This window comes from Mus caroli, unplaced genomic scaffold, assembly GCF_978045245.1.
Source record: "Mus caroli unplaced genomic scaffold, Mus_caroli_1 scaffold_5, whole genome shotgun sequence".
Lineage (NCBI taxonomy): Eukaryota > Metazoa > Chordata > Mammalia > Rodentia > Muridae > Mus > Mus caroli.
In genome coordinates this window covers 34648204-34664265 of record NW_028227260.1, presented here as the reverse complement: position 1 = coordinate 34664265, position 16062 = coordinate 34648204, and the positions used below count along the sequence as shown (strand labels likewise).

At 41.7% G+C, this 16062-nt stretch overlaps 1 protein-coding gene across 2 annotated transcripts in view; it reads left to right on the top strand.

Moving 5' to 3' along the window:
- Positions 1 to 16062, top strand: part of Gprasp3 (G protein-coupled receptor associated sorting protein family member 3) — a 48643-nt gene that overhangs the window by 6589 nt on the left and 25992 nt on the right. The window contains exon 2 of one of the 2 annotated variants that reach the window (XM_029473486.2): positions 98 to 196. The exons of the other annotated variant lie outside the window; for it this stretch is intronic. The gene's annotated coding sequence lies outside the window, so the exon portion shown is untranslated. The remainder of the gene's footprint in view (positions 1 to 97; positions 197 to 16062) is intronic. 2 annotated transcript variants of the gene reach the window in all.

Here is a 16062-nt window from a genome sequence, read left to right as displayed (position 1 = left end):
CAAGATTGCTAACTTTGTATTAGGCTGTTGATGGTACAAAAAATGAAATTTCTCATGTAATTATTACACTCAAACAATCATAACATTTCCTTTTTAGGTGGCAACAAAGTTCTGCAGCTAGACAGTGGTGATGGTTGCAACAACCTTGAGAATTTACTTATGTCACTGAATTGTACAGTTTAAATTGATTACAATGGTAAGTTTTATGTTCTGTGTATTTTGCCACAACAAAAGCCACAGACTACAGCAGACCTTCTTCTGGGAGGATTTCACAAGTCAGGAATGAAGTTGGTTTGGAGATAAGACTACAAGTTGTGGGAAATATACACTTTTCATTATTTTTAGACAGGAGAAATCTTATTTCCTTGACCTGAGAATGTTATATATCTTCATACATATAAAATTGTGACTCATATTAGTTAAATATGAGCATGGTGAAAGAATTTTACCAAAACAATACACAGTTCAGAAGATTGAGAAGCAGTCAAAAGGGATATGTGTATATCCTATACATACAGGATAAAGATATAAATAAGATATACCAAACTTCATACATATTGTGAATTAAATGATAGAATAATATTACAGAATTATATAAAAACTGGTTACCATTTTATGTGCAGCATCTTGAAACATTTAATGTTATCCATAGTATTAGACAAATCTTCAATATCTAGTGAGCAAAATATCTACAATAGGAGCCTAAGCAAGCATGAAAAGTAGCTCAATCAGTAGAGTGTGGAATCTCATGGCAGACTAAAGTAGGATCTAGTACCTGTGCTGATTTTGCCCAAACACTGCAGAATGTACCGGACAGCACAACACTTTCCCACCTTACTTTAGTATATGGATTGTAGAAATGGGACAAAGTGGCAATTTAGTCTCTCTTTATAAACCACAAACCTGACACAGGGACAGTTATTATGGTTAGGAACTAGAGTTTAAGTGTTTGCTTTGTTGATACATTTCAAGGTTTTCTGTGTGTGCTTTCAAATGTTTGAACATTATACAAATTAGTGCTAAAGAATCAATTTATGACCCAACTCAGGGAACCTTTTCTTTCTTTCTGTCTCTCTGTCTCTCTCTGTCTGCCTCTCTCTTTCTCTCTGTCTCTTTCTCCTTTTTTAAAAATAGTGCAAGCACTCTTACAGAACATGCCCCAGGCTTCAGGCTCGAAGCTTTGACTACTAATCCAGCTAGCCTTCCGGCTTTCTGTCTTCAGGGCAAGGGCGTTCAGGTTCTTCTGCTATAGAGTTCAGCTCCAGAGGCAGAACGCTCTGTCCCCCATGCTTCAGAGCTGCTATAGATGTTCTCATCTGATGGGGAGTTGTATGATAAGGCTTGTGCTTGGACAGGCAGAGAGGTATGCTTACTGTCATAGAGAAGGAAAGGAAAGACCTGACAATTGGGATAGGTATAACAGAAGGCAAGAGGTTAAGGTAATTGAGCTAGTACTGTCCATGCTGTGTTAGCTTGAAAGCCATTTTCCAAAACATGTCCAGGAAACAAAGAAAATATCCAATAAAATAATTTTTTAAAAATGTCCAGAAGGACAACATTAATTAGTGAAAGAAATAATCCCTCAGCTAGGTAAAGGTGTGTCTGCCATGTCACAAGCTCAAGAAACTAGTACTAGTCATGCTATAGGATAGAGTCCTGTGACTAAACAGCAGTTGCTATTGAAGTATGTAGGAACTGAGAAATGGCATCCTTTGGACGATGGTGGTTCACACTAGGTGATAGTGCTTGAAATGCCTCTGACTCTCCCACTCCTTCCTGTCTTCTGAATACCCTCTCATCCTATCTCTAGGCTCCCACCCCATGCTGTGTCTGTCTCTGTCAGTCTCTCTCCACCCATCCACCCACCTGCCCTGGTCCATGTGGATATGTGTCTGTGGGGTCTGGAGGTGATGAAGAGATGACCTTACAGGTAGTATTGGCTTTAGGAGCCCAGAGGGGTTACTGCCACTCTGCTTCCCACGATACGGCCTTGTCTCTTGTTCTCTACTTTCTGTTTGGTTTCATTCATGGCAGCAGCCAGCCAGCCACTGGAAATGTCCCAGACCAAGTTCAACATTGTGGAGAAGAAAAGAGTGAACTTGATATCTGCCTTTTTTCCTCCAGGGTTCCATCTGGCCACAGATAGAATTTAATGTCACCCAGCCAAATTTAGGGACAATAATAGGAAACATAGACTGAAAGGGAAAAAATATGGGTGCTTTGCTTTTCACATAGAATTTCTCATTGGGATTCTCCAATCTTCTTAACCTCCAAATGATTCACGGATCTTATTCCCAGACAACTGCTGACCCTTGGGAGACTCCCCTTCTCAACTGTCCTGCATCTGAGATACTTGGTTTTTAGGATCCTATAGACATTACTTCATAGAGAACCTCATAAGTTTTATTCTGCACACCATTTTCTATCTTCCTTGCATTTTGTTTACTGTCCATTTCTTAGGATTTTTTCCCCTTGTTTCTATCCTAGATAGCAGCCATTGGTACATTCTTGTCTTTTCTGAGTAGTCCCACATATCCTCTGAGTACCAGGTAAATGAAAACAATTCATATGATGATACATGTGTGTGTTTTGTTCGTTTGTTTTTGTTTTTGTTTTTGTTTTTCGAGACAGGGTTTCTCTGTGTAGCCCTGGCTGTCCTGGAACTCACTTTGTAGACCAGGCTGGCCTTGAACTAAGAATTCTGCCTGCCTCTGCCTCCCGAGTTCTGGGATTAAAGGCGTGCGCCACCACACCCGGCTGATGTGTTTTGTTTATATATATATTTTTTTTATTACGTATTTTCCTCAATTACATTTCCAATGCTATCCCAAAAGTCCCCCATACCCTCCCCCCCACTTCCCTACCCACCCACTCCCATTTTTTTTGGCCTCGCGTTCCCCTGTACTGGGGCATATAAAGTTTGTGTGTCCAATGGGCCTCTCTTTCCAGTGATGGCCAACTAGGCCATCTTTTGATACATATGCAGCTAGAGTCAAGAGCTCCGGGGTACTGGTTAGTACATCATGTTGTTCCACCTATAGGGTTGCATGAAACTCAAGAAGAATGAAGACCAAAGTGTGGACACTGTGCCCCTTCTTAGAATTGGGAACAAAACACCCATGGAAGGAGTTACAGAGACAAAGTTTGGAGCTGTGACGAAAGGATGGACCATCTAGAGACTGCCATATCCAGGGATCCACCCCATAATCAGCTTCCAAACGCTGACACCATTGCATACACTAGCAAGATTTTGCTGAAAGGACCCAGATATAGCTGTCTCTTGTGAGACAATGCCAGGGCCTAGCAAACACAGAAGTGGATGCTCACAGTCATCTATTGGATGGATCACAGGGCTCCCAATGGAGGAGTTAGAGAAAGTACCCAAGGAGCTAAAGGGATCTGCAACCCTATAGGTGTTTTATTTTTTAAACCACTTTTTTTTTCCATTCTCTGAAAACACCGTTTGCCTGGCCTACAATTTTAATTTCAATACAACATTACCCAAAGCTAGTAAAGGCTCCACAGTTTAAGGTCTCAGTGTCACAAGACTGACTCCATTGCCAGATGACAATCACAAGTAGTTCAGTATTGAGACTTCCCTCTTAAGACCTATTTTCTCTTGTCTGTGACTGTGTTCCTTGTTAGAAAAGACTTCAAGCATGGTGTGGCATAGTAAAGACTACATCTGATCTCCATCCCTGGTTCTTGATACAAAGCTTAAGAAGCCTTAAAATGTCTTGCTGTATCAGAGTATTAGGATGTCTTTGTGGTGCTGTAGCGTGTGGACAGTCGACCAGAAGGAAAGATCCTGTGATTAGTTGTTTGTCATTTTGTGTTAACTCAAGATCCAAGGGAGAATGTGGGACTCAGTATTGAGTTCCATCGCAGTGACAGTCAATGAGTGCTCATATCATGAATGCCTTCCAATATATCTAACGTAAGAATGTTAGGGAGATTGCTTATTATATTCTGATTTCATGTATCAGAATCTGAGGTGGAATTTCTAGCACTTATGTAAAAATCAGAGCACGGTGGCAACACACTTGTTAACCCAGGGCTGAAAGGCCAAAACCTGGAGTCCAAGACAGACGAAACCCCAAGGCTTTCAATTTACCCTATTGGTGAGTTACAGGTTTAGTGAAATACCTTGTCTTCAAAAATAAGTTAGAGAGTAATAGAGAATTACTTCCCATGTTGGCCTCTTGCCAAGCATACTTGCAAATGTATATATGTGTATATGCATATCACAACCCCAACATATGCACACTAAACATAATTTTAAAATTCTTATATTCAAGGCTAAGTGGGGGTCCCTGGTTTATAATCCTACTGTTCTGTAGGAAAAAGAGAGACACCCTGACTCTATATGGAATAGGCATAAAGGCTGTGGTTATGACCCTTCCACACCTTGTCCTATGGAAATTATTCAAGTAAATTGTTAGACCCAATTTTGGATCCCCCACATTTATAACTTGACAGTCAGAAGTAGAGAGGACCATGAGAATTACAACTGGCATCTCATCTAGTGATAGTGCTCATCTTGGTGACTGTGTCGAGGTAGGCTCTAATTCCAACTCTAAGGAATCATTTTGAGAAAGGTTCAAGATCAATCATGCCAGTGTCTACCATTTTAGAAGACACCTCCAGACTCATATGGAAAGCCAGCATCTGATCCTATACATCTTACATTAAGTTACAATGGAAGAGAAGCCTACTTGTGTAGTGTGCATAACAATGCAGGATGTGACTTTTGTGTCATTCACTTGTAATTTAGGTAAGCTGTAAAATTACCAGTCTGTTTTTGTTTTCAATCAGTGCCCATTCAGTCTGGAAATCTTGTTGTTAGTATTCTATTAATATTTGTGGAACTTAAAAGTTTAGCCTGACAGGTTATGTGTAGGTTCCAAAGCTACTGCTAAGCAAATATTTAACCTATTCATTCCTGTGGAAATTTCAGTTATTCGGCTATTTGTCATCTTTGCACTTATTAATGAAAGAAGTGTGTCTTCTTGCAGCACAGGTGAAATGTTATAATCTACCAGTCCTTGGCCCTGCATCAATTTCAAAAGAATAGTCTGTTAGATCTCATCTATAAAATAGCAGCAGATTCAACCTATAGGCATCTACCCACTGCTTTCCCACTGGTAGGAAGTAATTTCAACATCTTATATACTTGGACAATATTTTGCTTGACCCTATATTAGCAATTTCCTTCCTCCCCTTTTTCCTGTTGAATTAAATAATTAATAAATTCCATCAGTGGGTTCTCTACCTGCTTCAATGCCTTATGTTTCTGAATGAAACACACACACACACACACACACAACCTCTATATTTTAATATGCCTTAATCGGCTTAATAGCCTAACCTCCAGGTGGTTAATCCCGAATTATTACTTACTAATTCTATCTTCTATCTTGGCTACTCTGAATCCAGGGGGTGGCCCAACTGGGCCCCACTCCCCCCAGCTCCTTCACATGAGAGCCATGCCTTTCTGTCCTTCACTCTTCTCAGGCATGACACCTCTCCTCTCCTCCAATCTCTCCCAGCATGGCAGATCCTCTCCATCCTCTCTCCAGTCTCAAATCTGGGAATCTTAAAGTCCCGCCTCTGTCTGCCCTACCCAGCTATTGGTGATTGGTATCATTATTTACCAGTCGGAAACTGGGGTCAGGTTCCCAGAGAATACATGCAAACACTCTCTATAGTTTTGTTTTGTTTTTTTTCCTTTAGGTGGGGGATATAGGTAGCATTGATAATACAGACAGCTACACTTTCCTTTTCCTTTCTTTCTGTTCTTTTCTTCTTTGCGTGTGCCTAAATTGAGTTCATGGTCTTATGTGAGCTAGGCGGTCCATTAACCACTGGTGTATAGATGGCACAAGTCCTTTCTTTTAGCATTTGGAGTCTTTTTGTAATGAATAGTAAAGAGCTAGTGTGGAGAAACAACAGGTGGCATAGAGAAAGAGCTTGGTTAGCGGAGGCGTGAGCCAAATCAATGACTACAAAACCAAAACATTTTGTTACTTTAAATAAGAACTGTTGCTAACATGAAGATTTATTGGGACTTTTTGTTTCTAATATCATCTTTAATATTTTTAAAGAATTTTTATGATTATATTTAATCTTTTTTTTACAGTCTGTCTTAGTTAGGGTTTTACTGCTGTGAACAGACACCATGACCAAGTCAAGGCTTATAAAGGACAACATTTAATTGGAGCTGACTTACAGGTTCAAAGGTTCAATCCTTTATCATCAAAGTAGGAACATGGTAGCATTCAGACAGGCATGGTACAGGTAGAGCTGAGAGTTCTACATCTTCATCTGAAGGCTGTTAGCAGAATACTGACTTCCAGGCAGCTAGGATGAGGGTCTTAAAGTCCATGCCCACAGTGACACACAGGGCCACACCTTCTAATAGTGTCACTCCCTGGGCCAAACATATTCAAACAACCACACAATCCAATTGTTATCCTCCTTCAAATTCACCCTCCAACAGTTCCTCATGCCATTCCTCCTCCCCTGTTGCCAAGAGGATGTCCCCACACCCCATACCCCTCATACCCTGCCAGGCCTCCCCATTCCCTGGGGCCTCAAGTCTCTCAAGGGTTAGGTCCATCTTCTCTCATTGAGGCCAAACCAGTCAGTCCTCTGCTGTATATGTGTCGGGGCCTCTGGCCAGTTCCTGTATGTTGCCTGGTTGGTGGTTCAGTGTCTGAGAGATCACAGGGTCCAGGTTAGTTGAGACTGCTGGTCTTCCTATGGGGTCACCCTCCTCCTCAGCTTCTTCCAGTCTTTCCCTAATTCAATCACAGGAGTCCCCGGCTTCAGACCATTGGTTGGATGTAAGTATCTGTTTCTGTCTCAGTCAGCTGCTTGTTGGGCCTCTCGGAGTACAGCCATGCAGCTCTTGTCTGTAAGTACATCATAGCATCAATAATAGTGTCAGGCCTTGGAACCTCTCCTTGAGGTGGGTCCCAATTTGGGCATGTCACTGGACATCCTTTCCCTCAGTTTCATCTCTGTTTTTGTCCCTGCAGTTATTTTAGACAGGAATATTTCTGGGTCAGAGTTTTGACTGTGGGATGGCAACCCCATCCCTCCACTTGATGTCCTGTCATTTTACTGGTGGTAAATTCAACAAGTTTCCTCTCCTCACTGTTGGGCATTTCATCTGAGGTCCCTCCCAGGTCTCTGATACATTCTAGAGGGCCCCCCCCCACTTCCTACCTCCAGAAGATGTATATGTCCATTCATTCTGCTGGCCATTGGGGCTTCACTCCTGGTCCCTCCTCAATACCTGATCATGTTCCCCCTTTCCTCTGCCCTTCCCCTTCCCCTCTCCCACCCACTTATCTGCCCTCTGCTTTCTTCTTGCTCCCAAATGGGATTGAAGCATCCTCACTTGGGCCCTTTGGCTTGTTAAAGTTCTTGAGTACTGTGGAATGTGTCCTGGGTATTCTGTATGTTTTTGGCTAATATCCACTTATTAGTGAGTACATACCATGCATGTCCTTTTGGGTCTGAGATACCTCACTCAGGATGATATGTTCTAGTTCTGTTCATTTGCCTGCAAAAGTCATGATGTCCTCATTCCTAATAGCTGAATAGTATTCCATTGTGTAAATGAACCACATTTTCTGTATCCATTTTTCTGTTGTGGGATATCAAGGTTGTTTCCAGATTCCGGATTTCACAAAAAGGCCACTATGAACATAGTGGAACATGTGCCCCTGTGGCCTAGTGGGGCATCTTTTGCTTATATTCCCAAGAGTGGTATAGCTGGGTCTTCAGGTAGAGCTATTTCCAATTTTCTGAGGAATTTACAGATTGATTTCCAAAGTGGTTGTACTAGCTTGCAATGCCACCAGCAGTGGAGGAGTGTTCCTCTTTCTCCACATCCTCTCCAACATGTGCTCTCATTTGAGTTTTTTTATTTTAGCCATTCTGATTAGTGAAGGGAGAATCTCAGGGTTGTTTTGATTTGCATTTCTCTGATGGCTAAGGACTTTAAACATTTCTTTAGGTGCTTCTCAGCCATTCAAGATTCCTCAGTTGTGAATTCTGGGTTTAGTTCTATACCCCATTTTTTGATTGGGTTGTTTGGTTTTTTTGGTGATTAACTTCTTGAGTTTTTTTTATATATTTTGAATATTAGCCCTTAATCAGATGTGGGGTTAGTGAAGCTTTTTTCCCAGTCTGTAGGTCAATGATTTGTCCTATTGGCTCTGTCCTTTGCCTTACATAAGCGTTTCAGTTTCATGAGGTCCCATTTATCAATTCTTGATCTTAGAGCCTGGGCCATTGGAGTTCTGTTTAGGAAATCCCCCCAACCCTGCCTCTACCTCCTGAGTACTGTGTCCAAAGGAGTGAACCTAGTACCTATTTCACTGCTTTAAGATATATATTTTTTAACAAAAAATATTTAAAACATTTTTAAGGTAAATATATTTTGATCATATTATTCCCCTCCCCCAAGTCCTTCCAGATTCTCTTTATATCCCTACCTACCCAACTTTAATCTCTTTCTCAGGAAAACAAAATAAAGCACCCCCAAACCCACAAAACTGTAACTAAATAAAAGCATGCACACACACAAACTGTGAAGTCTCTTATGTGGTGGTCAACTACTACTGAACATGAGGCGTGCCCTGGAGTGGTTGGTGTATCCAGTGTAATTCCATTGGAGAAAACTGATTTTCCCTCTCCCAGCAGGTGTAAGTAACAGTTCAGTTGATACCATTTACCTCAGTGGCTAGAATTTCATTCATTCATTCATTTTTAAAATATATATATATATATATATATATATATATATATATATAACAAAATAAAATATAATGTGATAAAACAAACACTATCACATTGAAGTTGGACAGAGCAAACCAACAGAAAGAAAAGAGTTTGGGAGAAGGCACAAGTCAGAGATCCACTCATTCTCACACTCAGGAATCCCTTAAACACTAAACTGGTAGCCTTAATATACAAGCAGAGGACCTGTGTAGACCCATGCATGCCCTGTGCATGCTGCCTCAATCTCTGAGAATTGATATGAGCTTTGCTCAGTTGATTTACAGGGCCTTGTTCTCCTGGTGTCCTCCATCCCTTCTGGCTCTCACATTCTTCCTGCCTCCTCTTCTGTGGGATTCCCTGAGCTCTCAGGGGAGGGATTTGTGTTCCAAGATTTCTCTCTCTGCATAATGTCTGGCTGTAGGTCTCTGTATTTATTCCCATCTGCTGCAGGAGGAAGCTTCTCTGATGATGACTGATCTATGTGTATCGCAGAATATAATGAAACGCCATTTAATCACTGTATTTTTTTTCTTGTTTTAGACTAGTATTATTTAGTTTGCCCTATGTCCCTGGGCTAGCTAGTCTCTGGTTCTTGGACACACAAGAAGTGTCAACTGTGGGTTCCATTTCATGGAGTAGGCTATAAGTCAAATCAGACATTGTTGGTAGGTTAGTCCCTCAATACTTGGGCCACCATTGTCCTAGAATATCTTGAAGGCAGGACACCATTATAGATCAAAAAGTTTATGGCTGACTTGGTGTTTACATTTCTTCTTTTTTTATTGGATATTCTATTTATTTACATTTCAAATGTTATCCCCTTTCCCAATTTCCCACTCCCCCCAGAAGCCCCCTATCCCATCCCTCCTCCTGCTTCTATGAGGGTATGCCCCCACCCACGCCTACCTCCCTGCAGTCAACATTCCCCTACACTGGGCATTGAGCCTCACAGGACCAAGGGCCTCTCTTCCCATTAATGTCCCACAAGGCTATCCTCTGCTACATATGAGGCTGGAGCCATGGGTCCCTCCATGTGTACTCTTTGGTTGGTGGTTTAGTCCCTGGGAGCTCTGGGCAGGGGGTCTGGTTGGTTGATAATGTTGTTCCTCCTGTGGGGTTGCAAACCCCTTAAGCTCTTTCAGTCCTTTCTCTTAACTCCTCCATTGAGGACCCTGTGCTCAGTCCAATGTCTGGCTGTGAGCATCCACTTCTGTATTTGTTAGGCTTTGGCAAAGCCTCTCAGGGGACAGCTATATCAGGCTCCTCTCAACATGTACCAAAACACTGGGAGAGTGTGGTGAAGGCTTATGTAGGCACCAGCTCAACATCTTCATGTTCAGAGAGTTATACAGGTGTTGTCTTCAAAAATGGGGCCATGCTTCCAGTTTATGGAGAGTAAACTATAGTCTAGCAACAGCCTGAGTTGGTTGGCAATTCCCGTGGGACCCTTATGGCCAACAATTCAGTTCGATGTAACCCAATCCCAGTATGGGATGCTTCATTAGGTAACAAGAATTAGCTAATTTGGACTCTGTCTTCACATTATTTGGCAATTTCATTTAGCGCACCTTCATACTCATACACATACACATACATACACAGAGAGAGAGAGAGAGAATTTATGCATTATATTTCCTTATTACTGCTCAAATGCTCCTTAATTTTATCTCTCTTCCTGTATTCCCATTCTCAACCCCCTGTACCCTCCCTATCTCCATTTGATCCTCCCGTTCCAGTCCCTACTTCCACCCATATCTGTCTACTCTGTTTCTCTTTCCTAAAGAGATCTATCCCTGCCAGGAGTGGTGGCGCACACCTTTAATCCCAGCACTCGGGAGGCAGAGGCAGGCGGATTTCTGAGTTCGAGGCCAGCCTGGTCTACAAAGTGAGTTCCAGGACAGCCGGGGCTACACAGAGAAACCCTGTCTCGAAAAAACCAAAAAAAAAAAAAAAAAAAAAAGAGAGAGAGAGAGAGAGATCTGTTCCCTCTAGTCTTTTACTCCATACCTGCTGTCTTAGTCAGGGTTTCTATTCCTGCACAAACATCATGACCAAGAAGCAAGTTGGGGAGGAAAGGGTTTATTTGGCTTACACTTCCACATTGCTGTTCATCACTAAGGAAGTCAGGACTGGAACTCAAGCAGGTCAGAAAGCAGGAGCTGATGCAGAGGCCATGGAGGGATGTACCTTACTGGCTTACTTCTCCTGGCTTGCTCTCTTATAGAACCCAAGACTACCAGCCCAGGGATGACACCACCCACAATGAGCCCTCCCCCATTGACCACTAATTGAGATCTCCCACAGCTGGATCTCATGGAGGCACTTCCCCAACTGAAGCTCCTTTCTCTGTGATAATTCTAGCCTGTGTCAAGTTGACACATAAAACCAGCCAGTACAATTGGCCCCTTATCAACTTGACACACAAACATATCACTATTAAGCCTCAACCCTTACTTTCTTATTCATCCCCAAGACCTAAATAACTTTAGAAGTCCCACAGTCTTTACATATTAAAAGTTCAATCCCTTTAACATGTCCAATATCTTTTAAAATTCAAAGTCTCTTAAAATCAGCCTGGCCGTGGTGGCACACACCTTTAATCCCAGCACTTGGGAGGCAGAGACAGTCGGATTTCTAAGTTCAAGGCCAGCCTGGTCTACAGAGTGAGTTCCAGAGAAACCCTGTCTCACAAAACCAAAAAAAAAAAAAAAAAAAAAAAAAAAAAAAAAAAAAAGAAAAGAAAAGAAAAAAAAAGAAAGAAAGAAAAGCAAAATCAAACTCCAACCATCCAATATCTGGGATCCACTCATGATCTTTTAGGGTCCTCCAAGAGCTTGGGTCACTTATCCAGCTCTGTCCTTTGAGGCACACACCTTGTCTTCTAGGCTCCAGATGCCTGTACTCCACTGCTGCTGCTGTCCTTGGTGGTCATCTCATGGTACTGGCACCTCCAAAACACTACTGTCTTCTGCTATAACTGGGCTTCACCAATAGCCTATCATAGGCTGTCTTCATGGTGCCAAGCCTCAATTCCTTTGCATGACCCCTTCAGTTCTGGGTCGTCATTTGCTACTGAGGCTGCACCTTCACCAATGTCTTTCCATGACCTCTCACAGTGCCAAGCCTCAGCTGCTCTTCGTGACACCTTCATGCCTTCAAAACCAGTACCATCTGTGTGACTCATACACATTACCAAATCTAGCTGCAGCACAAGGTACAACCTTGGCTATCTCTGAAACACAGCCCCTATGCTCTCAGAAAACATTTCTCAGAAGATTTCACCTCAATGATGCTGGTCTCTTCTTGATCATTGCTAATTTCTTAGTTCCAGCTAACCAGCACCAATAGTCCCAGTAATGCTGAGCACTTTTTTGCTTCAGTACTTCTGGTATCTTGTTAATCACAGCTGATTCTTCAGCCCCAGCTAAACAAAACCACAGAGTCTTCATAATCAAAAAGCAACGGCCCTTCAAAAAAAAAAAAAAAAAAGCAACAGCCCTGAAAAGAGTCTTTAATCTTCCCTCTGAAATTTCACGAACCAGGCCTCCATCTTCTGCACTGTTCTCAACATTATCCTCCAAGCTCCTACACAACATCTGATAGAGCTCTTAACACCAAATGGATCTTCTAGCCCAAAGTTCCAAAGTCCTTCCACAGTCCTCCCCAAAACATGGTCAGGTTGTCACAGGACTACCCCACTCTGCTGGTACCAATTTGTCTTAGTCGGGGTTTCTATTCCTGCACAAACATCATGACCAAGAAGCAAGTTGGGGAGGAAAGGGTTTATTCAGCTTACACTTCCACATTGCTGTTCATCACTAAGGAAGTCAGGACTGGAACTCAAGCAGGTCAGGAAGCAGGAGCTGATGCAGAGGCCATGGAGGGATGTTCTTTACTGGCTTGCTTCCCCTGGCTTGCTCAGCCTGCTCTCTTATAGAACCCAAGACTACCAGCCCAGAGATGGCACCACCCACAAGGGGCCTTTCTCCCTTGACTATAATTGAGAAAATGCCTTACAGCTGGATCTCATGGAGGCATTTCCTCAACTGAAGCTCCTTTCTCTGTGATAACTCCAGCTGTGTCAAGTTGACACAAAACCAGCCAGTACACCTACCCTCTGTGGTTCTATGGATAAAAATTCTCAAATATGGCCTACCAGGTCAACTAAGCAGAGCTCATACGGGCTCACAGAGACTAAAGCTGCAACCATGGGGCCTCCATGAGTCTGTCCTAGGTTCTCTGCATAAATGTTATGGCTGTTGGCTTGGTGTTATTATGGTACTCCTAACAGTGGGAGCATGGGCTGTCCTGACTCCTTTCCCTGCTCCTGGGTTTCTTCTCCTCCTTTTGTGTTGTCATATCCAGCCTTGATAGGAGGGCTTTTGTCTTGTGTTATTGTATCTTGTTTTATCATGCCTCTCTTAGAGGTGTGCTCTTTTCTGAAGAGGAAATGGAGTGGGAATGGGTTTGGGTAAGAGGGGAAGTGAGAGGTGGCTGGGAGGAGTGGAGGAAGGGGAAACTGTGTATGAGAGGAAATTCTCTTTTTAAAAAAAGATTCTGCATATGAATGAAATGATATAGTATTTCTGAGCCTAACTTATTTCTCTTAACATAGAGGAACCAGGTTCTTTTAAGGTATTATAATGGAATTTTATTTTTTTATCACTGAATAGTATTCCTTTCCATATATATATATATATATATATATATATATTAGTCTCCTTATGCATTTATCTACTGATGGACAGTGACTTTGATTTGTTGTATAGGCTATTGTAAAAAAAAAATACTGCTAAATAAATAATTAACTTATGGACTTAAATGTGTACCAGTAGTGTGTTTGTTGGGTCCCATAATATTTTCTTTTAAAATTTTTCAAAGATCTTCTGTATTGTTTTCTTTAATTTACCTTCCAACTAACAGTATACAAAGATACCCTTTTCACATAAATCGCAACACTTATGATCTTTTGACATTTTGATAATAGACATTCTGAGTAGAATCATGACGGGCTAGTTGATTTTTATCAACTTGATAGACCTAGACATAATTGGGGAGAGGAACCTCAATTGAGAAAAGACTTCCATTAGATTACCTGTAGGCAAGCTTGTGGACCATTGTCTTGGTTAGTGACTGATTGGATTTTTAGTTTATTTTGTTTTATTTATGGCAAGAAATGTGGTTCTATTTTCATATTTCTGCATGTCAATATCTGATTTTTCCAGCAGCCAAATTGAAAAGGCTATCACTTAAAAATTTTTAATTACACTTTTTTCTTTTTTTTTTTTTTTTGGTTTTTTCGAGACAGGGTTTCTCTGTGTAGCCCCGGCTGTCCTGGAACTCACTCTGTAGCCCAGGCTGGCCTCGAACTCAGAAATCCGCCTGCCTCTGCCTCCCGAGTGCTGGGATTAAAGGCGTGCGCCACCACGCCCCGCACACTTTTTTCATTTCATTTGTGTGTGTGTGTGTGTGTGTGTGTAGGGGGCGTGCCCATTTTAGCTTCAGCTAACAAGTTCTCTTGTTATTTTCATTCATTTTAATTGAAATATGATTAAATTGCTTTGCACTTTCTCTTTGTTTCCTTGAACCCCTCATAAATCCCCTCCCTCCAACTCTTCCCATATACCCGCGCTCTCAAATCGATAGCCTCTTCCACTCATCATTATTACTACTGTTGTTGTTAGTGTGTATGTGTGCCCACGTGCGTTCAAGTGCAAATATATAAATACATCTTGTTAGGTCTGTTTTTGTTCATTGTGTGTATATGATTTCAGGGCTGACCACTTTTTACTGGAAAATCTTTTGGTGGAATTTTCCCTGGGAGATAAGTCACCTTCTCTCAACTGCCATTAGGTGCATATATATAGCTCCTTGCCCCATAATGTGACCCCAAGAGATTTTTCCTCTTTTGTCTTAGCTGATATTACCCTTCTTCAGATCTTGTTCATGTGTTCCTTTCTGTGAGAGGCTTCCTGGTCTTCTGGCTTTAAAATTTGTTCATCCCCCTCTTCTGTGATGTTTCCTGAGCCATAGATGAAGGAACTGTGACGTAGTTATTATACATTGGTGTGAGGGTTCCCAAGGATTAGTTGATATCTGCATTGTGTCTGGTTATGGTTTTCTGTGGCAGTCTCCATTTGTTGTAAAGCATTGATAAAGGGTGAAAGCTCCCTTATTTGGTTTCTCCATGTTATATAGCCATAGCTGGAAATGTGGTGCTAGGAACTGCTGATGCTAGAGAATATGTAACATCTGTCTTTCTGGATCAGAGTTACTTCACACAATATAATCTCTTTTCGGTCCTTCTATGGATCTACAGTTTTCATTTTTCTCTATAGCTGCATAGTATTCCATTGTTTGGAATTAATCTACTGAAACACATTTAGGTTATTGTGAATACGGTGGCAATGAACATGGCTGAGCAAGTATCCGTGGAGTAGGGGTTGGAGTCCTTTAGACATATGCCAAGGAATTATATACCTGGGTCATATGGAAGATTTATTTTTAGTTTAGGTTTTTTTTTTTTTTTGAGAATTTTCTATACTGGTTTCCAGAGTGCCTGCACAAATGCACATTCTTACCTGTAACCTCCCTCAGCCTTGAAGCAGGCTGATCCAGACTTTGACCTTGCTGCCACTAAGAAGGAGATTACCTAGGGTAGAGCCTTCTGACCTTGATGGCTCTATTTGCTCTTCTCCAAGACACTGCTTCCAGCTGAAAGGTCCTTGAGACATTCGGGAGACACACCCTGTAGATAGCCTATGGGATGGCTCTGGGCACCAAGAATGGGGGGGGGGGGAGGATGGGCCTACCCTCTTTATAAGCTTGGACTCTCAGTTAACTTCAGAGGCTTTGAACAGAAAGGTTTGTCTTGGCCTGGTTCTTTCAGGGGAACCCAGTTCACGTGGCCGCACGCAGCTACACTTACCAACAGTGAATGTGGGTTCCTCTTTTCTCAAAATCTTGCCAGCATCTGTTGTCATTTGTTTTGTTTATCTTACCCATTCTGATAATGCAGTAAAATGAAATATCAAAGATGTTTTAATTTGAATTTCCCTAATTTCTTAAGATGGTAAACAATTTCTGAAGCATTTCTTAGCCAGTTTTTAACTTATTCCATTAGACCTCCCTGTTTGTATCCCTGGCCCATTTTTAAATTGGATCATTTACTTCCTTGACTTTTTTTGAGATTTTTGTATATTCTGGATATTAATCCTTGGTCACATATATACCTGGAAAAGATTCTTCTCCATTCTGTGGGTATCTTCT